This window comes from Mixophyes fleayi, chromosome 1 (assembly GCF_038048845.1).
Source record: "Mixophyes fleayi isolate aMixFle1 chromosome 1, aMixFle1.hap1, whole genome shotgun sequence".
Classification (NCBI taxonomy): Eukaryota; Metazoa; Chordata; class Amphibia; order Anura; family Limnodynastidae; genus Mixophyes; species Mixophyes fleayi.
The window spans coordinates 460,208,548-460,236,455 of record NC_134402.1 but is presented as its reverse complement, the minus strand read 5'-3'; the positions used below and the strand labels follow the sequence as shown (position 1 = coordinate 460,236,455).

The window sequence follows — 27,908 nt, the reverse complement described above, 5'->3', positions numbered from 1 at the left end:
GTAGAGGCAGTGTTTGTGTAGTCTGAGTAGGACTTCTTTGACCTGTTCGATGTGAGGAAAGATCCTTGGAAAACTCCAAAATGTCATCCAGATAGACTACAACAGAGGTATGCGATAAGTCCTGGAAGATCTCGTTGACAAACGATTGAAATATGGTAGGGGCATTACAAGGAATTCTAACTGCCTGTCCCTGGTATTGAAGGCTGTCTTCCATTCATCTCCACTTTTTGTCATGAGTCGTGGCGGCTGCGGGCACCACTGCGACTCCCCACCCCTGGTCTCTGGCGTCACGGCCGTCACTATGACGACTGGAAAGTCACTTCCGGTCCCGACGTCCCAGTTGCCTAGGCAACAACCGGGACGCCTGCATTTACCTGTCGCAGCGCCCTGGCAGCTGTCAGATAGCTGAGTGTGTGCGCGCAGGGGTTGTATGAATTCAGCCAATAGTGGCTGATTAAGAGGAACCTGTTACTCTTTTACGGGCTGTATGCCAGTAATTTATAATGCAGCCACCTGACTGATTACTACTAGCTGGGTACCTTTAGCCTCATTGGCCACTAGCAATCTAATCAATTAGGCTACTCCTGTGGATGCTTGTAGGGCTCTGTTCTGATTGGCTCTTTGTACTATTTAAGGCAGTGAGGACTGAGCCTTACTGTCGTTTATAGCGTCCTGTCTCCAGTATTGCTGCCTGCTCCAGTACCATTGTTTGGTGTTGAACCTGAGATTGATTACCTTGAGATTGTATGACCTTTGCCTGTTCCTGGATTCTGGACCTGTGCTAGTGACCCTGATCTATTGCCTGTCCCTGGATTCTGAATCTGTGCCTGTGACCTTGACCCTTTTGCCTGTACCTGATATCCTCTCTGGTGCTCTGTCCAGTCCACTGATCTCTGGCCTGCTGCTACACTGTGTGCTACCGTGTTAGCATAAACTCATACTACTTTGAACATAAGACCTGGGGGCATCCGAGTACCTGTGAGCATAACCAGTCTCTACGGGAAAGGCGGCTGCTAAAGGTGAAGACCTCTTCTACCTGTTCTATGAGTTTATGCCGCACTGGTGGCCATAACACTTTTAATAAGAATCAAATTGTAGGCTCCTCAATGCCAAGTTTGGTGAATATCTGGGAACCGCTGATCCTGTCAAACAAGTCAGAGGTAAGGGGTAGAGGGTAACGATTCTTAACGGTGATGCGGTTAAGGGGACAGTAATAAATACATGGACGTAGAGAACCATTCTTCTTCTTAACAAAGAAGAACCCTGCCCCAGCTGGAGAAAAAGGACTTGTGAATGAACCCACGTTTCAAATTTTCTGCAATGTATTGAGACACGGCTAGTGTCTCAGGTCGAGACAACGGATAAACCCGACCCTTGGGAACTGGTTGACCAGGTTTCAATTCGATAGGACAAATGCCAGGATCAATGTGGAGGCAGACATTCGGCTTCAGTTTTGATAAAGACATCTTGAAAAGCAGCATACACGGAAGGAAGACTAGAGTCTGCCGACGTGGAATGACAGACCATCCAGCCATGGGGGATGATACCAAGGACATTCATCTACAACGACACTCCGAACGCTTGGACGTAACATGAGCACGACCCCAGTCCAGTTGAGGCGAATGCATCCTAAGTAGAGATGCTCACTGACCCCCGTGTTTTTGGTTTTGGATCTGAATTAGCTTCAGGTTTTGGTTTTGCCAAAACCGCCTTTGCATGTTTTGGTTAGCTATTTTTTTTTAAATTTAATTTTTGGGGGTAAAAATCACATAATTTCATTATTATTTTGTACCTACATTATTATTAACCTCACTAACACTAAATTCCAGTGATTTCCATTCAATTTTTACCATCTCACAGGTCACAATATGCTTTTCATACACTTTCAGCCAAATATTGCAGTGATCTGGCTGGATGGTAAGCAACAGAGCAATGACTCAAACACATGGCAGTTCCTACCACATCTAGGAAACATTGCAACAAGCACTCCACCTGTTTCTTGGATAAGTGAGGTAATTCTACAGCTAATACATGTCAACAAGTTCTGATCCCCCCAGAATGCGTGCTTTTATCAGACACACACCAATCCAGGGTGCCAGACAACGCACTAAAAAGAGCTATTGAAATTCACAGTAAAAAGCCAGTTCATCAGTGAGCTTCGAATAAGCCCCAATGAACTGCTTTAAGGACGCTATTAATCGAAATGACCAAAGCATCTTTTCTCTTTGGGTATATATTACACCCAAAACTTATTAGTGCAAGTTAAGAAAAAATTCTGCAAAGACTTTTAGATAAATAAAAATGACCAAAGCAGCTCTTCTATAAGGGTGTATATTACACCCTACACTTATTAGTGCAAATTCAGAAATATACAGTGCTACTGTATTAAAATTTCAGCACTCAGCAAATACAGGTTTTTTTAAGAAGTGGCCAAATGACAGCTTGGTACTCGGATCCCCAAAGTTCGGGTGGGTTCGGTTTCAAGGAAACCGAGCCCGCCCATCTCTAATCCTAAACCACGGCAAACCCAAGATGAGTGGATTAAAGGATTTAGGCAGCACCAGAAACTGGATAGTCTCACTGTGTAAAGGTCCAACCATTAGCCAAACTGGTGAAGTAACGAAGGAGATTGAACCATTGCTGACACGATTACCATCAACTGCTGTAAGCGAAAGCGGCTGAGGCAAAGATTGTAGATGAATTTGGAGCCAAGAAGCGAGAACTGCCAAGATGAAGTTCCCAGAGGAGCCGGAATCCACAAAAGCCATGGTGGGATAAGATCATTTAGGTGTGTCCAGGGTGACAGCCATGAGAAGTTCAGAGGTGTTTTTGGGATAGGGAGCAAAAGTGGATTCTCCTAAAGCGGCCTCCCTTCCACCATCTAGGAGGAGGGGTTTCCCGGTCTTTTAGGACAAGCTTTGAGAAGGTGACCAGAATTTCCACAGCAAAGGCAGAGTCGCTGCTAAAATCATCTCTCCCGTTCCTCCAGAGAAAGCCAAGAACATCCAATTTGCATTGGTTCCTCCTGGAGCAAGACCGAATTCTGGAATTGGGGTGCCAATCGTGGAACAAAATGCCTGGTAGACGATCGTTCCTGCGTGCATTCTTTGCTAACGCAAATCCACTTTGATGCATAGAGATATTACTGTGTCAATATCCAGAGGGAGATCTCTTGAAATGAGTTCATCCTTGATCCGGTCGACCAAGTCTTGCCAAAATGTTGCTACCAAAGCCTCATTATTCCATTTTAACTCCGATGCCAGTGTACGGAACTGTACCGCTTACTGTCCCAGCCACCGCCGGAGGTTTGAATAGCGTCCCGTTGCCTAGCAACGGGACACGCATGCGTGGATGACCCAGCGGTCTGGTCGGAAGTCTTGCGTCTGGTTGCTTGGAGCAGAGACAGGCAGCCGTCCCGAGGGAGCAGCAGGCGCGGCGCCTGACAATTACGTCATTCATCTCATCCAATCAGATTGTTATCCAAGTAGGCAGTGATTGATGGGTCCCTGATCCAATCAGAGACATCCATATCATATTGATCACGCCTCCCGCATATCGCTATTGGTCAGCAGGATTGAAAGGGTTTGTTATAGTAAACAAACCAACGAAGCATAAGATCATATAAAAGTGAATGAAGAGAAACAGACTCCCGCAGAATTTTGTAGCGATATCAGTATCCGGTAAGATATATTTGGAACAATGTAATCTTTTGCAGTATATCTCCAATGTATAAAAGCGACGCGTTCTCCGTTCAGTAGCTATATTCCAGAGTCATTGTTTTATATATACATGTATATAATTCTTAGGTAATTTATCCCAATAAGGGAATATTCTATTATAATAAAATGTCACACTGGAGGTATAATAATGACAAATTATTCCATGTTTTGATATCATGTTCTCATCGGTCACGTTCAGATTAATTTCAACCTGTTGCAGTATAAAACTTCATTCATCTCTACATATTCAAAAGTCATAGCTATAGATCTAAATGGACCACTATATTCATCATAATCAACCTAGACAAAGACTATAATGTCTTAGTCACATCATGAGACTCAAATAATGACAACATATTATTGTATAAATTATATATATATATATCAATATATTATGCCTGACAACAGGGCTATTGTGGTTGAGCTACAATTTGAATTCCACACTCATGTAATTTTCCCTTTGTTTTTAATATTTCGCTGGCTTTTTCATTAAATGGGATAATGCGTTAATTTTAAGTTAAGTAATACAGATTATATTATTTAACATATTCAACATACATATCCCAGAGTGTCCCTATATATACACCTTTTTTCTTTCTCTCTTTAAACATACAATTACCAGATTTACAAGTTCCATAACTCAACATGAGCGTATTCATTGTGAGAAAATCTGCTGATTCAAAGAGTATAAAACAAAAGGAGGACACTCGGTTCGCCATGAGCAACGTGTGGGGTGATGGGACTAAAGACCGGCAAACGGTGAGATCTTATCATGTCTGTGTAAAATATTGTTTGTAAAAAAACTATGTGTAGATGGGCACTCAGTCTCTTTCAGTATCTAGGTGATTTTGGTGGGATAATAAGCTCTCTGACCTCACAGGCTGTACTACAGAGGTTACAGGTCAACTCCAGCTGCTGTGGGACTACAAGTTACATCATGTCCTACCCAGAGCAGCAGAACAGCCACAAGTCAGCAAATCACTCATTATTATTAGTGAAACTTCTTTGCTGATACAGAGTGAATAGACTTAGTGGAGATGACAATGTGACGTCATGCCCTTATGAACATGTGTTAAATATATCATTAAGTTTGTCACCCTCTGGCATAGATATGTCCTAAAATGGACACTGTAGTGAGAAATATTGTTCTCTTTGCTGCCTAGTACGTCAGAGGTAGACAAAGATAAGGGAACATTTCACACCTCTTTATACAAATATTCACATCAGTCATTATGGCTAGGGCATACAGACATGTAACTTTATTTGTATAAAAATTATGTTGATTGATACACAGCTGGTCCAATGCTGACCAGGTCTAGCGAAACCCCAACTCCCAAGTGCCAGCATGTCCTGACACCCAGGGCCACTGGGCCCTGTAGTGCACCAATGTAAAATATAAATACTAAGATTTTATAAAAACATTTAAAGAAAAAAACATTCATACTAACCAGCTTTGTTTTTCATCTGTATGATCCAATCTTGTAAGTTTTTAATTCAAATGGCGTTGTTAAAATAAATATATATATATATATATAATGTACACACTGTATATATACCAATTGTGCTGAAAATCAAAATATTGTCTTGCAGCTTGATCCCTAGAATACTCCACTAGAACATGGTTGGCAAAAAAACATTCAGTAGAACGACACTAAACCACTTCCTTACTGACGGATCCCGACACATAATGAAATATGAAAGCCGGCGGTACTATTTATAATCTGGGACTTTCCAGACAGAGTGGGAAACTGTCGGAGAAGTGCCAGAGAAAGTACTGGCTTTCAGATTTCATTATTTTTAACCATTTTTTACCCCACATCCACCACCCAGGGGTGTGGGAAAAGCCTTAGTGTCGGCACGGGGCTGGGTACCCCTACGGAGGGGCCCTGAATTTTTTTATTGCAGGTGCCAGAATCCTAGAGAATCCAGCCCAGTTTTGACCAGCCTGGAGCTGTGTGTCATTAAGGCAGGAGGACCCCTGGTGTGGGTACCCCTGCTAGAGTACCACCAGTCCCTATTTGCAAAGCCTAGGGCTGTTTGGAAGAGAATTGGGGGGACCTAAGTTGTTAGTCAATGTTAATATGACAGGGGAAGGGATCACGCGTTTAAAAAAACAAAACTTATTTGTAACACTGTTTACTATCGACGGATCCAGTGGCTGTATAGCTGCTGGACCTGCTGGCATTGCTGATTTAACATACATCTCCTCACTTGTCTCAAAACATCTCCCAACTCGACACCTCCGTTCTGCACAAGATCTGCGTCTCTCTTCCACTCTCATCACATCTTCCCATTCCCAGTTGCAGGACTTTTTTTCGGGATGCACCCACTTTGTGGAATGTCCTCCCTCACACAGTAAGACTTTTCTCTAGTCTTCAAACCTTCAAGCGTTCTCTGAAAACCCACCTCTTCAGGCAAGCTTATAATATTCCTCAATCAGCATCTTAATCTCCCTAGGTTACTCTATTATCACCCTCTACACAAGACAACAACCCTCTGACCAACATAGTTGTGTGACTGATCACTCAGCCCACTAAATACTTTGTAACCTTTACATTCTAGCTGGACAAATATTCAATATGATGTAGCACTTACCCTTGTTTATCAAACCATTGTCCCATAGATTGTAAGCTTGTGAGCAGGGCCCTCTTACCTCTCTGTCTGTATGTATTACCCAGTATTGTATTATTAATGTTTGTTCCCAATTGTAAAGCGCTACCGAATCTGCTGGCGCTATATAAATAAATGTTGATGGTGATGATGAGTTAATGTCGGCACTGTGACTCAGCAATCCCAATGTCCGTATTTTATTAGTGTCGGACAAACTGAAATACCGCCATTTACCCTGTCGGTGTTTTCATGTAGACAGGTTAAGTGCTGTATTTTCTTTCATCAGGATAATGTACCCAACCTGACTAAATCTCCCAGTGACCCTGATACTGACCAGTATTCCTCCCTCCTTCACCGCTGCCAGCCGGGAGCCGCTCTCTCTGCAGTTTCTCTCACTCTCATCGTAGGACTTTTTGTTTTCAGAGAAGAAATAACATTTGTTATCAATATGGATCCAGTGAGCTGGACACGCGGGACACAGACCTGTAAGATAGTATGTAGGAGTCTAAATCACTGCAGGAACATGAACCAGAGTTAAAATAAACTTTTTGAATTTGGAAGAAGATTCATTTGTGTCTTGAATTTGCAAAGGAAACTCTAGTTTGTAATGTCCTCCCTGAGATTAGCAGTCCCAGTGGAAGGCCCACCTCTTGGAGCACTATGTAAATTATACCTGCTGCTGGACCTGTTTTATATATAGGATATTAGATTGTAAGCTCTTCAGGAAAAGAAACTCCAATTTCAGTACTGTTGAATGAATTTGGCTATATCATACACTTTGCAAGTTGCTGTGTACTCACCCATAGGTTACACTACGTCTGTCTTATTCAGACAACTCCCTTAATTCTGGAGTTTGATAATCTTGCTTAATACTGTAGTATCAGTATGATAATATAGAGGAATATAACTAAAAATATACAACTATACTTCTTGTCCAACACTTAATAGTTTCTCCAGCAATTATCACATGCATTTCTTCTGTAAGATATTCCTTCACTGTAACCAAAATGTCCAGTAGTTCTGGCTGTGCTGTTGTAATCTCTTTTCTAGCAAATGAAACTCTCAAACGTTAATATTATCTCATAGAAATTTATATAAGTAACTGTTTTATTTATGTGATTAGTTGCTCCTGGATTCTGATCCACCTGTGATCCTCCATTACCATTCTGCCCTGAGCCTGGGATTGTGGACCTGCATAGATATTATTATTCACAGATATACCGGTTACACCTGACTGTAATAATGCTGTAAATACATAGACTGCTTGGTAATACCTGCACTGGAGCACCAGGGGTCTCTACCCATTTCCTATAAACCTACTTCTATCCTTGTCAATGTACCACTCTCCTAACCTGTCTGTGTAGCACTCTCCACAATAATTATTCAGTGAGGAGCGGCGAAACGAAAGAGAGAAGAAAGAAAGAGAGAATAGAGAAGAAAACAAAAAAAAGAGTTGAAAGAAAGCAATTCAGAGGTAAGTACAATTGGAGAAACAAAGAGAGGCACAGGCTGATGAAGTGGAGAGGGGGGGATAAGAGGCACACAGGGATGAAGAAAATGTGGGGATAAGAGGCACACAGGGATGAAGAAAATGTGGGGATAAGAGGCACACAGGGATGAAGAATGTGGGGGTAAGAGGCACAGGGAGTAAGAAGTGGGGGGGAGAGATAAAAGGCACAGGATGGGGGAAAGAAGTGTGGGAGAGAGATACAAGGCACAGGGGGATGAAAAAGTGGGAGAGATGCAAGGCACAGGGGGATCAAGAAAGGGGGGGGATACAAGGCACAGGGTGATGAAGAGTGGCAAAAGCAGCATGGCATAGTGTGATGAAGGGGTGATAGCAGCATGGAGGGTGCAGTGCAATCATAAGGGGGCATAGTGTGGTGATGATGAAGGGGCACAGTAATGTGTGTGTGATCGCACAGGGAGCTTTTGGCAATGTAGTGTGTGTGAGGTAGATAGTGGCTAATTAATGGGTGCTATTTTGTTTGCGGGGTAATGGTGGGGCAATGTAATAGTAGGGACTATTAATTTAAGAAGGGGTGGTTTGGGGGCTACTGAATGTGGTCCTGAGTTTGGGGAGAATGAAGTCTAAATGTAACTATGAATTTAATGGCAGTGATGACTGCTGGAAATAGGTATATTTATAAAATGTAAATACTATTAATTTAATGCTGGGGCTTTATGTAGGGAGAGAAATAGGTTTATTTATTAAATGGGAAAACTATTATTTTAATGTTGGAGCTGGAGTGAGGCCTAATTTTAAAATGTTGGTGTTATATTGCTTTAACAGTGGTGAGCTTTTTAAATTTCATGTACCTATTTTTTTTCCAAATAGGGCCACCAACATTTCAGGATCCAGACAAGCAGCAACTGATCTAATGACACCAGCAGCCACAAGTCAGGTAGGAGAGAGCAGGACAGTCTGCCAAGTGTCCTGAATTTGGTGGGTGACTGTCCCGCTTAGTCAGGATTTGGTCTGACTACAAGGACAGTTTGGAGGTATGTACTGCTTCACATTGTACTGCTTGTGAAGGCAGAACTGTGTGCACCTAACAGTAGTGCACACAGTATTGCCTGTGTATTTGTTGAAAATGTGTCTAATAACCATATTACATCATAGCAGCCCATCTCTCTTAAGTGCCTAGGGCCCCCCCGAGCCTTAGTCTCCTTACTGAGGAGATCTCGTGAGTCTCACTCTCACGAGATCTCCTCAGTAAAGAGCGTACAGCGCGCCGGAGAAGGAGGTAAGTGCCGGGGGAGGGGGGGTGGGTATAGGTCGGGCAGCTCGGATCACGGGGGGGGATGGGTGCGGGCAGCTCGGATCACGGAGGGGGGGCCATGTTGACCATGCCCCCATCATAATGTGGCCACGCCCTTGCTGCAGTGGTAGCACAGTTTTTTTCCTGCTCATCAACAGAGATGGGCCTGTCTGCTTCAAATGCCAGGGCTGATTTTTAGTCCCAGTCCGGCCCTGCTGGTGCACCTTCTCAACACTCCCCACATTAATCCTACTCTGATCCTTTTGAGAGAGGCGAGCTCTACGCTCTTTCTCCGGTGATCGGGTGTCGCCGGTTCTTGTCTGTTTGCCTATTGCACATGCGCAGAGGCTTCCTCTTCCTGTGTGTGCTGTGTGTGTTTAATAGAGCTTATGTGTGACATGATCCTGTTTCCATAAGACTGCTTACTGCATATACATAACCTTTATCCTGTATATATTACAGCCACTGTTCTGGTTAAGTTCACAACATGTGGATTAGCCTCTTTACTCACAATTTAAACCCTCCTCCCCCTTCCTCTTATGTCAATCTGCACATCTATCCCCTAACATACTGAATGTGTGACTGACTTGTCATTACTGATGTCTATGGGGCGCTGACTCTGCTCCCTACAGTTTATTTTTAATCAGAAATTCATGTAGCATGGGTGACTTCCACACACAGCTCTTATCATGTACATGTTACATGGCTGCACAAACACGTTACCTGGAGAACAGGACGTTCCTGGTCCAGTACTGGGTGTACTCGGCTCACTTCTGTCTGTAGATTGAGACAAGGTCAGTACAGAAACCAACTGTATAGTTTACTAAAGTTAAAGTGACCAGTTTAACGGTGGAAAATGGTTTTAGATGTGTACAAGATGGTGAGAGTGAGACAGAATAACTTAAGTGCTATTCCTGATGAATAAGAGCACATACAGGCTAGTGTACCTACCTATTCATCCTATTACTTATCTACACTAACAGCTCAACGTTCCTTTATGTACAAATGTAACGATTGTTAAAGAGACGCTTGGCACGTTATGATTTTATTGCATTGTGCCTTTCATGTATTACTATCCTGCCTCATGTTAACATAAAGTAACTCCCAAAATCACTAATGCTTTTTGATTGTAGGTGGATTGTAGGTGGGTTGTAGGTGGGTTGGCTGCACAGTGAGAAAAAGATTAATTCTTATGATTCAGCAATAAGACAGCGGTCAACATCATGAACATTTTTAAAGTAATAATGATTATTATTATAGTAGATTTGTAAGGCACCACAGTGCTCCACAGCGCCGTACAGTAGGGAAAACCGGTCATACATAAAACAGTGACATACAAGGTAGACAAAATAATTGCAGACACACAAAGGGTATGGAGGACCCTGCACATTACAGAGTTTACATTCTAAGTGGAAGAGGAAACAGCTAAAACAAGAGGAGCAAATGTGGTTTAGAGTGGAGATTGGAATTGTTGTGATGGTGCATTAGTGTGAGTAATGTTACCGGGTATAAGGTCACCTCTAAAAAAGAAATGGTTTTTCAAAGAGATTCTAAAGATTTGAAGGCTGTGAGAAAGTCTGATTGAGTGTGGTAGGGAATTCCATAAGTAGGGAGCAGCACGGGAGAAGTCTTGTAGGCGGAGGTGAGAGGTGGTTACCAGAGACGAGACAAGGCACAGGTCAGAGGTAGATCTAAGAGGGTGGGAGGGAGAGTATTTTGATATGAGATATGAGATGTATGAAGGGTTAGTGGTGTTGAGGGCTTTGTAGGTAAGGGTGAGTAATTTGAATTGGATTCTGGAGGACACAGGGAGCCAGTGTAGGGATTTGCAAAGTGGTGCAGCAGATGTGGAGCGGTGAGAGAGGAAGATCAGTCTTGCAGTAGCATTTATGATAAAATAAAGTGTGTGTGTCGGGAATGCCAGATAACAGGAGGTTGAAGTAGTCAAGATCTACCTCTGACCTGCGCCTTGTCTCCTCTCTGGTAACCACCTCTCACTCCCACCTACATGATTTCTTCCGTGCTGCTCCCCACTTATGGAGTTCCCTACCACACCCAATCAGACTTTCCCACACTTCAAATCTTGAGACGCTCTCTGAAAACCCATCTCTTTTAAAAGGTGACCTTATTTCCGATACTACTATTAGCACTAATGCACCCTCACACCTTTCCCAATCTCCACTCTGAGCCACACTCGCTCCTCTTGTTTCAGCTGTGCAATCTTCCACTTAGAATGTAAGCTCTCTAATGAGCAGGGTCCTCCACACCCTTTGTTTCCATGTCTGCATTTATTTTGTCTACATTGTATGTTCTTGTTTTAAGTATGTCCTGTTTTCCCCACTGTACAGCGCTACGGAGCACTGTGGTGCCTTACAAATCTACAATAATAATACTATTATTATTATTATTATTATTATTAATGATAATGTATTTTTTATTATATCCATACTGGATTACAGAAGAAAAAGATTACCAATGGATTTCATCCTTGAAGAAAATTAAAAAACAAATACAGTGGTAATTGAGGAGTTTGAAAGAATCCTTAATTTAAATATTTTTTTTTTAAAAAGTTGTGTTTATTTTATGTTTCTTTTTTATATTTTAGTATAATGTGGGGTCTCATTGTGCTGGGACCACTGGGGTGGCAGAGATGACACACTAGGGTCCCAATTTCTTACCATTATTCCGACACCCAGAGACCAGGGCATTATGCTACTTTTGCTTCCTCTTATAGTGTGATCTAACTCAGACTATCTTGCCTTTTTTTTTTTCCACTTTAGCAGTAGGACCCTCTGCTCGTTGTCCTCCTATCTTACTGGAATGTAGCTGTATAGTGCTGTTTCTGGTTAACAAAAGGGACGGAAGGGAAGGGGACGCTCATTTTTATATTTTATTTTTATTTCTTTGAAAAAAAGAAAAATTAAGTCATTACCAATATATCCAAATGCCTGTAAGCAGCAGCAGAGCTCCTCACAGTGACTGTAGAAGGAGGTCAGTGCTCATATTTGTGTGTATAACATTCCCTCCTAATTACCTTGTGTAGTATTGCACATCACAGTAGGTGGGGGTGGGCAGTGAGTAGTGGGCCCTGGAGAGCAGAATGTAAATATGGTTTGAATTTTTATCTCTTCAAATAATAGTAAAATAACATGTAATAGAGACTGATAAAAAAAAAATCACTTACAGATAATGGAAGCGTTATGAACACACGTTGCTTCATAGTGCCCTAAGTAACATACACAGAAAAATTATTGAGATAGATGTGCGCTGCATGTTGTCTCCAGTCGTCAGGTACCAGATCCGCGGCGCCGTCTGGGGTGTCTACTGCGCATGCGCAATGAGGTCTGCTAAAATGTGTATTACACATGTACAATGCTCGTTCTTTACTGCATGAGTACCGTAGTGCTGCACGGACGTGCAGGGATTAACTCCTTGTGTATTTATCCTGATTCCACAGTTTGTTTACTATATACACAAACCTGTATCTTGTGCTCAATAAACCAACGTTCTGGTTAAGAGACAACGTGAGGATTATCCTCCTTACTGACATCTGCTGACACCTGGTGCAATCTAATGGGAATCTGCCAATAAATATCAGTCTGCACCCGTGTGACCAGAGCAGAGAGATCATTATCATCTTATATCAATAACCAGAACACTGATAGTGATGCTTCATTAACTCCTTCCTGTGTGCGGCCTTTAAACAATGTTTATGGAGGATTTTGTGTAATGGTAGAAGTTGCTTTTGCCCAATGGGAGACGTTGGATGATGTAATATATGGAGCATGTGACCAATGCACCTAATCCTCCAGATACTTGTAAAAAAGAGATCTCTACTGTCGGTAAAGATGTAAAGCGGAGGAGAGGGGGACGGTTTAGCAGCATTTCATGCTGTATGGAGGAGTCATTTCTGCTTCACTAAAACATCTCACCTTGCACCAGCTCAGCGCTGGAGGAGATTGGCTCTCGCTCTACACCGTTAATGTCGCTCATCTTACCCCTTCTGTTTACATTTCAGTAGAAAAGATTCACACACACACAAGCGTCACATGTAATAGAGACAGTCCTGGGGGTAAATGTATCAAACCTTCTAAACATGAAAAGTATAGGTGTTGTCCATAGCAACTAGTCAGATTATAGGTAACATATTCTAGACTGTACTAGATTAGTGATACCTAGAATCTGATTGGTTGCTATGGGCAACATCTCCACTTTTCATGTTTAGAAGGTTTGATACATTTACTCTTTGATGTCTCATGAGCTATATAGGGGACATGAATAAAGCTACACTGAGCAGTGTTTTAAGAGAAAAACATAAATGCTTATTTAATGAAAGGAGTGATACAACAGTCCTAAGGGAGGTCATGTGACATTTACACCAAGAACAAAACATGTCTCCCAAGAACAAAAAATAGACGCACACTGAGGTGTCCACTGGCAAAGGCTCGTGGGTGCTAATCAAAAGCCTTGTGTACTGTACATCCAGCGCACGTAGAAAATGGGATTAACTGCTACACAAAGTAATGAGGAGGAGAATGTCAGAGTGATTAATTAAAATGTAATTGTAGAAAACAATAAGATATAGGGAACATTGTGAGGCCCCAGCATGTTGTATATGTGTACACTGAATCATTGTTATTAGCATGTTCTATAGTTGCTGATTTTACAGTTTTCTTATTATTTTAGTACTTTTTAAATCACATCCATTTAAAATTATTCACAGGTTACTGATGTCATCAATTTAGTCTGCAATTTAATATAATTTCTTATCACCTCTGCATAATAAATGCTGTATACTTACATGTCGCACCCAGGTAGATGGTGGAAATGAGCAGAGTAAATGCGATCACGGTGGGGACCAGGAACACCATCGATCTCCTGCCTGGAACAGTATAAAATACAGTTATATCACATACAGAGGATGTGATTCTTCTCTAGAACGTGGGAAGTTCATAGATACTGGGGATGTTCACTAACCCCGTGTTTTTGTCTTGGTTTAATTTTTGGATCTGTATTTTTTTGCAAACATTGCTAAAGTCACAATATTTGGCATTTTTTTCCCCTACATTATTATTGACTCCAATAACATCAATTTCCAGTCATTTCCAGTTTTGACCACCTCACAGGTGACAATATTATTTTCATCCAGTTTTGGCGAAAGACTGCAGCGAGCTGCCTGGATACTAAGTGACAGAGCAACGGCACAAACACACAGCAGTTTAAAGCACATCTATCATTATCATCATCATCATTTATTTATATAATGCCAGCATAATCCGTAGCACTCTACAATTTGGAACAAACAGTAATAACACAATACTGGGTAATACATACATACATAGAGGTAAGAATGCCCTGCTCGCATGCTTACAGTTTATAAGACAATGGTTTGATACACAAGGGTAAGTGCTACATTATATTGAATATTTGTCCAGCTAGAATGCACAGTATTTAGTGGTCTGTATGCTCAGTCACACAACTATTTTGGTCAGAGGATTGTTGTCTTGTTTTAGCTTTGTAAAGGGTGGTAATAGGGTAACCTAGGAAGATTAAAAGGGAGGTAGAGGAATAATATAAGATTGTCTGAAAAGGTGGGTTTTCAGAGAACGCTTGAAAGTTTGAAGAATAGAGGAAAGTCTTGAGGTGCGAGGGGGTGAATTCCACAAAGTGGGTGCATCCCAAAAAAAGTCCTGCAACTGAGAATGGGAGGAAGTGATGAGAGTGGAAGAGAGACACAGATCTTGTGCAGAACGGAGGTGTCGAGTTGAAGATATTTTGAGACAAGAGAGGAGATGTGTATTGGTGCAATTGTGTTGATAGCCTTGTATGTTAGAAGAATAATTTTATATTGGATTGGTTGAAAAACAGGCAGCCAATGTAGAGACTGACAGAGTGACACAGCAGATGTAAAACAATTTGCAAGGAAAATCAATCTAGCCGCTGCGTGCAAAATAGATTGTAAAGGCTCGAGTCTGATTTTGAGAAAAACAGTAAGGAGAGAATTACAACAGTCAATGCGGGAGATGATGAGTGCAGGAATTAAAGTTTTTGCAGTGTCTTGTGTGAGATATGTACGTATTCTAGAAATGTTTTTTAGATGTATGCAGCAAGATGTAGCTGTGAGTCAAGGATTACACCTAGGCAGCGAGCTTGCGGTGAGGGATAAATGTTTTCAACAGAAATGTCAGGCAGTAAGCTTCTATTGTTGGGGGGGAATATTATTAATTCTGTTTTTGAAAGATTGAGTTTGAGTTGGTGAGAAGACAGCCAAGCAGAAATGGCAGAAAGACAGTCAGTAACACGAGACAACACAAATGGTGATAGATCAGGAGAGGATAGATAACTTTGTGCATCATCTGCATTGAGATGATACTGAAACCCAAAGGAGCTTATTAGTTTGTGTAGATAGACAATAGCAGATGACCCAGGACTGAGCCTTGTGGTACTCCAACTTATAAAAGAAGTGAAGTGGAGGTTGTTCCAGAGAACTTAACACTGACAGAGCGATTAGATAGGTAGGATGAGAACCAGGATAGGACAGTGTCTTCAAGACCTAGGGATTGTAGTGTTTGTATGAGGAGAAAGTGGTCAACAGTGTCAAATGCAGCAGAGAGATCCAGGAGAATTAGAAGAGAGTAATGGCCTTTAGTTTTAGCTGTGATCAGATCAATGGCAACCTTGGTCAGCACAGTCTCTGTGGAGTGTTGAAAGCGAAAGCCTGATTGAAGAGGATCCAATAGCTTGTTTGCAGAAAGGAAACATGAGGCGAGTGTAGGCAATTCGCTCGAGAAGTTTGGAGGGACATGGGAGCTGATATAGGGCGGTAATTTGAGAGAGAGTTTGGGTCAGAATTTTGCTTGAATATTGATGGAAAGAGATAGAGTACAGACTTTAGTTAGAGGTGGAATGAGCACATGAGACAGGAACATACCAATTTGTGAGGGAATGAGATCAATAGGACAGGAGGTAGAGTGTTAGTGGTCGCGGCGGCTCCGGGCACCGCCGCGACTCTCTTGCTGTTCCTAGTGACGCCCCGGCCGTTGCTACGGCAACCAGGGCGTCACTTCCGGTTTATGTGTCCCGGTTGCCTGGGAACAACCGGGACGCTTTGGTCTTCCTGACTCCGCGCCCGGCCAGCTGTCAAACAGTCGGGCGCGTGCGCACAGGATTAGGTAGGACCAGCCATGCAAGGCTGTGTAGGATCAGCTAATCAGGCTGATTACAGATTAGGTAACTGCTGGCACTCTGCCTATTCCATTGGCTGCAGGCTCTGCATCTCTATCATACTGCAGCTGAGGACATATTCTGGACTGTGTCCTGATTGGCCATCTGTACTATTTAAGGCAGTGAGGACTGAGCCTCACTGCCAGTTATAGCGTTCTGTCCTCAGTCCTGCTGCCTGCTTGTACTATCCATTTAGATTCTTGTTACCTTAGATTTGACCACCCGTGTTTGACCCCTGCTTGTTATTGGACCTTTGACCCTTCTCTTCTGACCTTGACCTTTGCCTGGAATTCGGATTTTGCTTCTCTGCCTGTGAGTTTGACCCTTTGCTTGCCCTTGGATATTGCTTCTGTGCCTGTGACCTTTGGACCTTGGATTTCTCTTATACTACAGTCCACCAATCACTCCACTTCTGGGAAACTCCTTTAAGTCAGTATACGCTACTCGACCCTCAGTCGGCCCGCAGCCCAGTCTGTCCCCACCACTAGGGGCTCCAGCGAACACCTGGCCTTTTGAGTAGTTCCCGAGTTTCACTGTACTGACTTGGGAGTTCCTAACATAGAGTAGGAAGATAAGGAGAGAGTAGAAACGTCCTCTTCATTTGTGGGATCAAATGAAGAGAGGGTGTCAGAGGATGCTGAGAAGGATTTGAGCTGATTGCTAATCGAGGGAGATAATATAATTTCAAGTCTTGTCCTTGAAATAAGAAGCAAGATCCTGGGCACTGATGTTAGCGGAGGGATTCGGGTGGGGGGATTGAGAAGAGATTTAAATGTGTTAAAAAGGCATTTGGTTAGAAGCCTGAGCATAGATGAGAGATTGGAAGTATGTTTGTTTTGCAGTGTCCAGAGCACTTCGATAGGAGTGGTAGATTGCAGTATAATCACTGAAATCATTAGAAGTACAAGATTTACGCCAGTGACGTTCAGCTTTACGAGAAAGTTTTTGTAGATTTCGTGTTACTTTAGTGTGCCTGGTTGACAATGAAGTCAACGTGGAGTATGAAGAGTCGCTGGAGCCACTTGATCAAGGGCAGTTGGTATGATTTGGTGAAAATAATCAACTGCCATATCAGGGGAGGAGAATGTAGAAATTGGGGAGAGAAGGTGTTGGAGAAATGTGGAAAACTGTTTAAAATCAGTAGAGTTAATATTCCTGCGGGTACGAGGAGGCTTGAAAGAGTTTGACACTAGGGAGGTTAAAGAACTGGGAGTGAGCGAGTAACTAATAAGGTAAAGATCCGAGATGGGGAAAGGAGTGTTAAGGAAATTAGAAACTGAGCATAGTCTAGAGAAAACAAGATTAAGACAGTGGCCATCCTGATGAGTAGTGGATTCAATCCACTGGGAGAGGTCAAGTGAGGATGTTACAGAGAGCAGTTTTGAAGCAGCATTGGAACGTGAATTAACAATAGGGATGTTGAAATCAGCCATGATGATGGTGGGGATGTCAGAAGATAAGAAGTGAGGGAGCCATGCAGAGAAGTGTTCAAGAAATTGTTGGTGGGGTCTAGAGGGGCGATAGATGACAGCAACATGCATAGAGAATGGATTAAAATACTAACAGTATGCACTTCAAAAGATGTGAACTTGAGTGGTGAGACATTTGATAGAACTGTAAATGTGCACTGTGGGAAGTGAAGTAGTCCAAACCCACCTCCCTCACATCTAGGAAACATTGCCACACAGCAGTGGCAGAAAAGAAAAGTGGTGCAAGATGGAATTGTCCTCGGGAATCTCCCACCCACCCTTATGTTGGATCTTAAAAAGGACATGCACAGTTTAACAAATCAAGCACTTCAGCGACAAGGACTGCCACTTAAGTGACTGAAGCGCTTGGTTTGTCTGGGCCCCCATAAAACAAGTTACCAATGGGCTTAAGGCAACTACGCTAACAATGCTGTCAATGAACTTTACAGTGACAAGATGCTATTGTCATCATCCTCACCTTCATCCTCACCCTCATCATTGTGTACATCATCCTCACACAATATTAATTCATCCCCGCTGGAAGCCACCATTACAGAAGTCTCTTTACTTTGATGTATTTTCCGGTAAAGGCCTTCCTCGTGGAATTTGTAGTTCATTTTCATGAACATCAACTGTCAGCCTTCTGGTGCCATCGGAAATCTGCAAAGTCAGTTTTCAGGTAAGTCGGTGTATATTGCAATCGTTCTTGGATGAAATCATTTTTTTTCTGTAGCTCTTCTCTTTGTCAGATTTATCGTCATCGTTCAAACGAATACCACCGCCTACTGTGGCAGGAGGGCGCACTTGGGATAGGAAAGGGAAAGATGGCAAAGTAAGCTCTGCCGGATCCGAGCAGCAAACAGACAGGGTGGCATAGGTGGTCCATCCTGTCACACCAAGCGACAGAGCAATGGCACAAACACATGGCAGTTTATAGCACATCTAGGAAACATTGCCACACAGCTGTGGCACTAAAGAAAAGTGGTACAAGTTGAAATTGTCCTTGGGCCCTCCCACCTATTCTTATGTTGGATTGACATAATATGATTGATGGGCAGCAGACTGGAAAAGGTTATAAAGTCGACAATATAATGACATAGACAGTATTATTAGGACAACAATTGCAATGTAGACAGTATTTATTAGGTTGACAATTCAAATGTAGACAGTATTATCCCTAACTCTATTCCTGTCCCTATCTCTAGACCTGTCCCTAATGCTATCCCTATCACTAGACCTGTCACTAACCTTGTCCCTATCCATGTCACTAGACTTGTCCCTAACCCTATCCCTAGACCTGTCCCTATCTCTGTCCATAGACCTGTCCTTAACCATATACCAGCTCTATAATAATATTGTCCACATTTGAATAGTCTACCAAATCATACTGTTCACCATATGAATTGGTAACTCAATAAAAGTGTTGACACCTCAAGTGTTGACTGTTACACAAGCTGATAGACCAAGGCTGAAATGTAAAACAGTGCAAGATGGAATGGCCCTTGGGACCACCCACCCACCCATATGTTAAAAAGGACATGTACAGTTTAAAAAACCAAGCACTTCAGTGACAAGGAGTGCCACTTTTGTGGCTGAACTGCTTGGTTTGTTTGGGCACACACAAAACAAGCTATTAATAGGCTTAAGGCAGCTTAGTTAACACTGCTGTTAATGAACTCTACAGTGGCAAGTCATATACCAGTGGAAGCAGTTCTTGTCAGTGATAAGAAGAAGGCCATTATCATGTCTGAGCATAAAACCAAAAAATCCACCTCTTTTGTGTGGAATTATTTTTAACTAAATTCTGACAACTGTTGTCTAGCGATTTGTAGTGTTTGCAAAGCCACAGTCAGTAGAAGTAGGGACCTTAACCATCTAGGAAACACACCCATGTTACGATATTTGAAGCGAGTTCATGGAAAGCTTTCAGGAAAATCAGAAACTTATGCTAACAAAATAACATCAAGCAGTCCTGCATCAGCTACCTCTCTTCTCTCAGCTACATCCCAGCACCTGCAATCTACACTGCCAACACCTTCATCATCAATATCCTAACTAGCGATCTGAGTTAGTCCTGCATCCAAGTTGGTAAGGCGAGATGACTCCTCCCATATCCAGGATTACTCAGAAGAATCCTTGAGCGTTAGGCCCACTGCTGCTGCTCCTGCTGCTCCTCCTGCTGGGGGTGAATCTTCATCCCAGAAGCAGACCAAGAAGAAGACTACTAGTAGTTTAAAACAACAATTGACTGTTAAACAATCCTTTGCAAGAGGAACAAAGTATGACAGCTTTCACCCAGTCGTATAGCGGATCACAGACGCCATGGCGACTATACTAGTATTAGATCTGCGTCCAATACCCACCATTAATGCAGCAGGTTTTAGACAGTTAATTGAGGTCCTGTGTGCCCGTTTCCAAATTCTATCTTGACACTATTTTACTAGACAAGCAAGTCCTCAACTATACCAGGAGGTTACAAAAAAACCTAATTATCAGGCTACAAAATGCCATTCTACCCACTGTACACTTAACCACAGATATGTGGATGAGCTGAACTGGGCAAACTAAAGATTTTATAACTGTGACGGCCCACTGGGTTGATGATTCTCCTTCAGCAGCAGGAACAGCAGCAGCATCTACCTAACAATGCCAGATCTTTCACAGGCAGGCTACTCTGTGTATTACCGGCTTCACTATGAGGCATACCATTGATAACTTGTTAGAAAAGCTGAGGGATTCCATTGCAACATGACTTCTCCCGCTTGGACTCTCATCAGAATATGTGATTTCTGATAACACCACCAATATTGTGAGAGCATTACAGCTGGGTGAATTCCATCACATTCCCTGTTTTGCTCACAAAATAAACTTGGTGATACAGAGCTTTTTAAAAAATGTCAGGGACTTACAGGAGATGCTGTCTGTGGCCCAAAGAGTTTTGAGACATTTCGGCACGGGCACTAGGAGTCTTTACCCAGGGATCACCAGGTGATAGGCTTACCAGAGCAGTATAGATGGTAATATGGTACTCTGGTAGCAGGGTGATCACGGAACAGGAAATAGCAAATGATAGAGATGCTCAGGAAAGTCTATGACTAGCAGCACTGGTAAAGTGCCACTGCTATAGTGAGGAGGAATGTCCAACAGAAATGAGGAGGTGATGAGAGTCAGCGGTCTGCGGATAGCAAGTTGTACCGCTGTCTGAGTGAAGGAATGGAATCCAAGTGGAGGTATCCGGGGAGTCAGTGGTCTGCGTTAGCAAGTTGTACCACTGAATATATATGTGAGGAGGAGCACGGGGAGAGACTGCAATACAGAGGATACACGGGCACCTTAAACTTGATCCACAATAACATGCACAATATAGTAATGACTGAACAGCACTGCAATAATAGAAAGTCACTGAAACTATCCGGGCAAAAGATAACACAGTCAATGATGGTAATAGTCTCAGCGGATAGTAAACTCCAGAGGAGAACAAACTCAGTCCAGCAAGATATGCAATACACCAGCACAGTCAATGAGAAGTATGCATACCGTGATTCAGGAGCAGGCTGTCAGACAGGAGTGCAGAGATACCTGAACGGCTGAAGGCCGGCAGGATGCGAAGTCCCTGAAGGGTGAAGCGGTAATCAAGTAGGTGCAGCGCACAGGTAGGTAGACCAGCAGGGGAACAAATACTCAGGAAGCAGTAGTATGTAGAACTGGACTCCTGGAGGACCCTGAAGAGTAGCGATGGTCTAGACGAGATGAAAGCAGTGAGGCGCAGATCCGATGCAGACTGGCGAGTAGAGACCAGCAGGAACACTGAGAAGCACGGAGAGCGGATCAGCTGTTGTAGACACGAGTAGAACTGAGGAGTAGCAGTCAGCAGGACTCTGCAGGTACACGGAGGTAGCGGATAGCAACCAGCAGGTGCAGCCACGATGAAACACGGGAGAGCAGAGCTGAGCTGGAACTGTTGAGCACGGAGAGCAGCGGATAGGAATCAGTTGTAGCAGTCTTGAGGAAACACGGGAGAGATGAGATGAGCTGAAGACTGAAGCGCACGGAGGCAGCAGATAGGAATCAGCCAAACAGTCACGATGAAACACAGGCGAGTTGAAGTAGATTGAAGACTGTAGTGCACGGAGGCAGCGGATAGGAATCAGCTAACAGTCACGATGAAACACAGCAGAGTTGAAGTGATTGGAAGACTGTAGTGCACGGAGGCAGCGGATAGGAATCAGCTAACAGTCACGATGAAACACAGGAGGGTTGAAGTGGTCTGGAAACCACAGGAGTAGAAGTGGTCTGGAAACCACAGGAATCAGCAGCGCTGAATACACGAGGAAACACAGGAACACCTTCAGAGGCTCATGGGGAATGGGACTCCAAGATCAGGCAACGTGGTATTGACCACAGGTGCTTAATATAGGGAGTGTTGCCTGATCTGCCAATTAAGTTAAAGGAACAGGTACTGAAGGGTTTGAAAGGGCTGCGCATGCGCAGACCCTCAGGATGGAGGACGGCCACAGTTCCTAAATATACGAGAAGAAGCACTCACAGTCCGGTGAGTGACAGGCATTCAGCAACAGCATGTAGGAGATTGCAGCAACTGTAAGAATATAATTTGCCCTACCACCAACTGAAGCAAGAGGTGGTAACAAGGTGGAGGTCCAACATTTATGCGCTTCAGAGGATGGAGGAACCACGAAAAGCCATCCACGCTTACTCAGTAAGGACTTGACATTGGAAAAGGAGGGGGAATGTATTTTAGTCTATGCAGTGGAGAATACTTTCAGTGTTTTGCAAGGTGCTGAAACCATTTATAGTAGTCACCTGTGAAGTGAATTCAGACACTGCTATCTTGAGTCAAGTGATTCCCCTAATTAGATTTTTTGAAAAACAGCTTGAGAAATTAAAGGAGGAGATGAAGCAAAGCAATTCCGCAAAGTACATCGGACTTGTAGATCAAGTATTTTATTCGCTTCACCAGGATCCAAGAGTTATCAACATCTTGAAATCGGATCACTACATTTTGTGACTGTGCTTGATCCTAGGTATAAGAGCTATGTCTTCCCTTTTTTTTTCAACTGACCCAGATCTCAAGAGATGCAATGAGCTCCTGTTCAGCAAGCTGACAGCTCCAGTGATACAGACCCAGTGGTGATGCAGATGAGTCAGCACAACAATTTGATATCTGGCCTGGTCTAAAAGAACTAACCAAAATTTGTGGCACGTCTGCCATAACTCCACCTGATCCTATTATCAACATCCAAAAAATGGTGGAGGATTATTTTAATGACAGCATAGAAATAGAAACATCAGACAGTCCCTTTACATACTGGGAGGAAAAAAAAGGCAATTTGGAGACCCATGTACGAATTCGCCTTGCAATACCTAAGCTGCCCACCCTCCAGTGTGTACTCAGATAGAGTATTCAGCACAGACGGGAACCTTACTAAGGAAGATCAGGTAAGCAGCATCACTGAGGAACATGTCATAGACAGCCCGGTCTGCATCATGAAGGTGTTTGACAATGACGTCCAGGAGGCAGTCACACAGCAACTTTATTGTAGGTACAATCGGTTTCAGCTTGTTAGTGAGGTCCTTGTCAGCTATTGGTGTAGGAGGCTACTTGCTAAAAAGACGATGTTCATCAAAATGAACTACATATTCCACGAGAAAGGCCTTTACCGGCAATTACATCAAAGTACACAGACTTCTGTAATGGTGGATTTCAGAGGGGATAAATTAATATTGTGTGAGGATGATGTACACACTGATGAGGGTGAGGCTGAGGATGATGTACACACTGATGAGGGTGAGGATGATGTACACACTGATGAGGGTGAGGCTGAGGATGATGTACACACTGATGAGGGTGAGAATGATGACAGTGTAGATTGCAGATGTTGGGATCTAGCTGAGAGAAAGGAGCTAGCTCAGTGGTTCCCAAACTTTTGCAGTTCGCGGCACCCTTAGAGTCTCCATAATTTTTTCAAGGCACCCCTCCAAAATAATTATCGAGCAGTCCCGTTTTATAAGTAGCCAAAAAAACGTAATAAGTATTTAGGTCAGGACAGAAATACTTATTTAGTTGTATGCAAAAATAATACACATAAATCCAAGGGAAAAGAATATTTTTATATATATTTTTTTCAATTATATTTCTGTCAGGAATAATTTACAGCTAACACACACTGTGCCCCCTGCATCCACACACACTGTGTTCCCTCTGCATCCACATATTCTGTGCCCTCGCTGTGCCCCCTCTGCATCCGCGCTCTGCCCCCTCTGTATCCCGCCATGGACAGGAAGAAGACAAAAAACAAAAAAAACTTACCAATCCTGCAGCGCCCGGGACCCGGCATCCTCTCTCCTGCCGCTTCTCACTGAATATGTCGGGCGTGATGATGTCATGCCTGGCATTCAGTGAGAAGGGAGGAGGAGGCTGGGTTCCGGGCGCCGCCGGATTGGTAAGTTTTTTTTTATTTTATTTTTTTTAATGTTTTTTTATTTCTTCTTCTTCTTCCTGTCCATGGCACCCCTGTGACAGTGGACAGGGGTGCCGCGGCGCACAGTTTGGGACCCTAGGAGCTAGCTGATACTGAACTGCTTATTGTTATTTTGTGTAGAATCAGAATGGCATGTTGGCAATTTTATGTTTTTCTACAGTAAACTTTCCCTTTATTAGAGTTGTTTTTCTTTACCAATGAAAGATCTTGTATTTTGGATTTCAGTTTCCCAGACTTAATCCCGCTATGTCCTTGACCATAGGTTTTAGTAGAAGGAATAGTATCATCATGACTGGTGACAGCAGCTTGTTGGTGCTCCTGCTCTTCTGTTGACTGATCATGATCCATATCGATGAACATACACACTATTTGTCCAAAAATTTGAATTTTTTTTAACACACCATGAGTCAGTGATTTATGTGTTGTGTTGCAGGAAAATGTGTCTGAGCAATGGCAATGAGGAATGGCACTGGAGACTGGTGAGTGACAAGAACGATGCTATCCCTGCTGTGTCTGTGTGACAATGGCACTGAGCAATGGTACTGGAGACTGGAGAGTGACAAGAACGATGCTACCCCTCCTGTGTCTGTGTGACAACAGCACTAAGCAATGGTACTGGAGACTGGAGAGTGACAAGAACGATGCTACCCCTCCTGTGTCTGTGTGACAACGGCACTGAGCAATGGTACTGGAGACTGGAGAGTGACAAGAACGATGCTACCCCTCCTGTGTCTGTGTGAGCAATGATGCCAGATCTCCTGCGGAGGGAAGTACTTATGGAATTCAATAACCCCAAGATCCAACGACACAACAATGACATTTTGCCTCAATGTCAGATCCAAGGAAGCGGGAGAGTACCGAGCTGCCTCGGCTCCTTACTCGGATTTGCTATGTTTGGGGGGCTAAGTTTGCTATTTTCGGTTTTTAGAAAACCGAGCCTGCGCATCTCTAATGGAAACATAGAAACGTAGACACTGAAAACGGGTCAGAATACAGAATTAATCCTCTTTTACATTTTGTTTCTGAACAAAATCAAATGTCATTTTTAAAGAAAGCATTTGGTTACATATTTTACAAAGAGTGAATAATTAAGATGTCATCAATTACATAATATCAAATGGTGCAAGACACGTAACAGAGAGCGTTGTGTATATAGGATAAATTAGTTGGACTATATGACTGGTAGTTATACAGATGTTGGCCACTTGTCAGCTCTGTGGTCACAGATGGGAATAAGCCCAGAAGATACTGTGGGCACACACAGAGGGGCCTCATTTAGAGGTGAACATTACCATGCAGCCAAACGTAGATAATAAAATTGCGTCTGAACATATAGTTTTTAACTTTATATTTTAAATTTTAAGCATCTTAAGATATGGCTGTACAACAATCATCATTTTTATTATCAACTTGAGGAATCCTTAAAATAAATACATAAAACAGTGCCCCCCTTCTCCAAAACGAATAAGAAGTGCTATTTTCTGGGACATGTGGGATTACCAGCACGGGGTCCTCCTGACAAAAACAGTCTCAGCCAACCCAGCTCCCTACTTCTACCATCAATATCTCTTTGCTTCCTTTATCTTCTCTGTCCATCTGCACTATCTACCTCTTTTCCCTCACAGTCCTTGACTTTGACACCTATTTCAAATACAAAATTACAACACCTGCCAGATCCAGCACCCCACCCACCTTCTCCTACACTTCTCAAGCCACCCTCAGACTATTCTCCCACATAAATGAGGACTCTGCCCTCATACTATCATCTTAAACAACAACATCCCTGATCACTGCAACCTCTTCCTATCTGACATCCTTCTCACCCATCTGTCCCTGCTTCTATCCATCCTAAATGCCACATCAAGACTGATCTACCAGTCTCACCAGTCCACACCCACCACACACACTCTGCAAATCCCTACACTGGCTTCCTACTTCTTCCAGAATACCATTCAGATTACTCACGCTCACTTACAAAGCCCTCAACCCTTCATACATCTCAAGCTTTACCTTAAATACTCTCCTGAGGATATACTATAGGGCAGGAAAGGTAAAGTAAGAGATACAATTACTTTCTTTTTGCAATTTTGTAGTTTGCCACAAATAGAGATGGGCGGATTCCGTTCCCCGAGATCCGAATTTAGCCTATCCGAGTACCGAGCCGAGCACGCTCGGTACTCTCCCGCCAGTTCGGATTTGAAATCGAGGCAAAATGTCATTGTGACGTATTCGTATTTCTGAGCTCGGTTCTCGCGAGATTTGAAAAGCATAAATACCTCCACAGCAATCCATCACCATATGACAGAGGGAGAGAGCAGGGTTAGGTCACACAGGCTATATCAGCGCAGGGACAGAGCATTAATTGGACACATTATTGTTTCTATTCAATACCATTCTAATCTTAATACCAGTTGTTACAGCAGTAAGAGGAGGATAGAGGAGGGTTTTTGTTCAGGTTCTGGCACTACAAGTGCTTTTGGGGTGTTCCCCATTATTTTGCTTTAATTTTTCTGGCTGTCAAAAGTCCTATTTGTCAGCAGTCTAAAAAAATAATATTTAGCACTCCAAGTGCTTTTGGGGTGTCCCATATTCCCCAGTGTTTTACTGTAATTTTTCTGGCTGTCAAAAGTCATATTTGTCAGCAGTTTCTAAAACAATTTGTAGCACTACAAGTGCTTTGGCCTCATAATGGATTCAAAGCAGTCCACATATGAGCATAATCAGCAACCAGATTCTGTCACCAGTCCTGATGGTAGTGTTCCCAGTACGTCATCTGGGAAAGGCGATGTCAAACTACACCGTCTTTTGAAATCGGGCAAAAAAACACACACCAAAATTTTTTTTTACCGTGTTGAAGCGAAGAAGAAGTGGAACTGAGGAAAAGTTAAGTGCCGATAAAAAAAAAGTTGCCAACATGCCATTCTACACACGCAGTGGCAAAGAAAGAATGAGGCCTTCACCTTTCTCTATTAGTGACAGATCCAAAAATGTTACCGAGCCTACAAGTGGTGCACAACTACTGTTACGCGTCAAAGCCGAGCTGCAAGATAACAGTACGGCATTAGAGGATAATGTTTGCTTTGAATCAGAAATGACACCAATCCATGTGGAGAGTCCATCCAACAGTGGGATGTCTAATCGTGAGCATTCTGTTAGTGTACCCATAAAGAAGGGGCCTTTCAGCAGTTCTGCTGATGTGTGCCTGAACAGCCCGAGTGTAGCCGGTGATACACCAAGTGAGGATGACACTTTGGAATTAGAAGAGGATGAGGGGGAGATTTAGGTAGCTGACGAGGGCGCTGATGAGGATGCGGTTGATTGTGTAAGTCGTGGCAGCAGGGTGGCACCAGTGGCAGCAGTTCTGGCATGTGAGGTTCTGGCACCAATTTGCACTTTCGAAACACAATCAGGGATGACGCAGGTTGCAGACCACAACAGTTTGACATCTGGGCTGGTTTGAAGGATTTGACAAAAAAATGTGTGACCTTGCCCATAACTGCAACCAATCCTCCTATTAACATGCAAAGGATGGTGGAGGGCCTAGCAGGGATTAAACTGTATTTTTCCTAATTTGCACTAAAAAGGTTTGGGTGTAATATACACCCAAAGTCGAGTGCTCAATTG

At 43.0% G+C, this 27,908-nt stretch overlaps 1 long non-coding RNA gene across 2 annotated transcripts in view; it reads right to left on the bottom strand.

Annotated features, from left to right (window-relative positions):
* The window catches only part of LOC142110282 (uncharacterized), a 41,906-nt gene extending 35,113 nt beyond the window's left edge, over positions 1-6,793 (bottom strand). For both annotated transcript variants that reach the window (XR_012680506.1, XR_012680505.1), the window contains exon 1: positions 6,664-6,793. This is a non-coding gene — a long non-coding RNA (uncharacterized LOC142110282). The remainder of the gene's footprint in view (positions 1-6,663) is intronic.
* Positions 6,794-27,908: the final 21,115 nt, after the last annotated feature.